This window comes from Macaca mulatta, chromosome 2 (assembly GCF_049350105.2).
Source record: "Macaca mulatta isolate MMU2019108-1 chromosome 2, T2T-MMU8v2.0, whole genome shotgun sequence".
Classification (NCBI taxonomy): Eukaryota; Metazoa; Chordata; class Mammalia; order Primates; family Cercopithecidae; genus Macaca; species Macaca mulatta.
Window position 1 is genome coordinate 135,655,798 of NC_133407.1, and position 2,322 is coordinate 135,658,119.

Consider the following 2,322-nt stretch of genomic DNA (forward strand, 5'->3'; position numbering starts at 1 on the left):
GAAACAGGTACTTTTCTGAAGTTCTATATAGTGCATGAAATGAGATGGAGAGAGAGACAGGAAGGAGCAAATACAGCATGTGATGAGCAGTGACAAATTAATTTGTCACAGACCAGTCACTAGCCCCAAGCACACATCCCATGACACTGGGCAGTGTTACCAGTTGGTTTGGCTAGAAGAGCTCATGGCTGACATGCTTTTCCCCACCAAGGCCATGGGTAATGTTGGCATTAACCAGCGCTCCCCACCAAGATGGTTTTGGTGGAGGTGCACCCGCGCACCCCCTCTGTAGCTTTACCCTACGTCCTCTGGAGAACCAAATAAGCACTGTCATGAGGTCAGAATCCTCAGAGCATTGAGGGGAAGCAATCGTTACCCATCGGCCCCATAAAGCACTGAAGTGGGGCATCCAAGTGCCTGACCAGTAATTGGAGGCTCAGCCCCGCAGCCCGCTCTGCCCCCATGCAGAGCAGGTTCCTGGATTCGCTTCCCATTCCTTCTGCTGCTTTTCCACATGGCTGGATTTATTTTCAAAACAATTTATAGTTACATTAAATATTAAAGGCACTTTGCAGGTGGTGTTTACTGTTTGAAAAGTTAACAAATGTATGTTGTGCCGTATGAAATGGCAAAAACCAATTTGGAGCACTTGATGGCTTGGGCTGGGTGATAGCAACGTGACAACTATTTCCATATTTTAATGAGGCAGCTTCTTCAGAGCAGCCCTGTTACATGATTGTGTGCGAGGGTCACACAGTGCAGACTAAGCGCGGGTGCCAGGGACAGAAAGGCCACCGCTAGCCTGTGCTGCTCCACGTAGCTGTTTGTGAAGCCCAGGGCTACACGGTGGCCTATTTTATGATAATAACTGGACAGTCCTGTTGTTCTTATGGGGACTTCACCCTGCGCCTGGTGCTGTGATGAGCACTCTCTGTTCTTCTATGATAGGCTTTTCCATTCCTTCTAGACTTGTTTATGGAACGCACACGCTGTGCCAGTCATTGTGCACAGAGAGACCCAGTTCCTGCCCTCTTGGAGTGTATATGACACGAGTTGAAGGGAGACAAGAAGCAAGTAAGTAGACTCAAAAATAAGGGAGTTGCAGATTGTCATTAGCACCTGAAGGAAATAAGTGAGTGTAGTGACAAGGATTAACGGGAGATGGGGCAGAGTTGGTGAAGAAGGCCTCTCTGAGAAGGTGGTATTTAAACTGAAGCCTAAAAGATAGCACCGCAGCCATGGGGAGAGCCAAGGGCATTCCAGGCAGATGGAACGGTAAAAGCAAAGGTCCTGGGGCAGAAAAGAGCCCAGCAACTGACAAAAGGCCGGAGCCATCCTAGAGCCCCGAGTGCAGAAGAGGAGGTGGCTGATATTAGAAATCTCCATTTTACAGATAAGAAATCCACAGCTTAGAGAGGTTAATTTTTCTAACTGAAGTTACCTAGCCAATTAATGCAGAGTTTCTGATTGGGTAGGTCTGAGGTGAAGCCTGCATATTTGCATTTCTAATGAGCTCCCAAGTGATGCTGATGGCACTGGTCTGCAGACCACACTGCTTGGCACTGAGGCTAATTCAGATTGTGTGCTGTTATCATAAGATGGAAACAGAAGCCAGCCGCAATGACATCCCTAGTGCTGACCCTGTGTCGGACACTGATGTTTGTGCCTATATATACTGTAGATAGTGAATTTTCAGAGCAACCCTTTGAGGTAGGTATGATTTTTATCTGCATATCTCTATTTCTATGGATAGAGAAACTGAGGTACAGAAAGGCAAAGCACTTTTCCTAAATTTGTACAGCTGGTGGGTGGCCAAGCTGGTATTTGAAATAGCACCCAGCCTCTCGGGTCTGCCATCCTGCCCCTCTGAGGGAGGCACTTCTTTTTTTTTTTTTTTTTTTTTTTTTTTTTTGAGACAGAGTCTGGCTCTGTCACCCAGGCTGGAGTGCAGTGGCCGGATTGAGGGAGGCACTTCTGGTCTCCATGTCTCTGGTGCTATTCACTCAAGTAATTACTACTTAAATTTCATACCTAACCCTACAGTCTGCTGCCTCCTTGGCCCTCGTGGCACTGAGTTTGCAAGTCCTGCCTTACTCTGAAGGTTCCTTTTGTTTTCCTGCTCTCCTTCCCTGATTAGTTCAAGCAAATATTCAAAGGAGCACACATTCCCTGAGCTCCTTCTGACTGATGGGGGTTGTCACAGGCTTCTGGAGAGAGCCTGTCTGCAATGACTTCTCCGTGGATAATGGACATCGACTTGGCTGCATTTCTCACGCCTTCCCCTTGTGTTTAGCAGTCTCACATTGTTGGAGCTGATGTTGA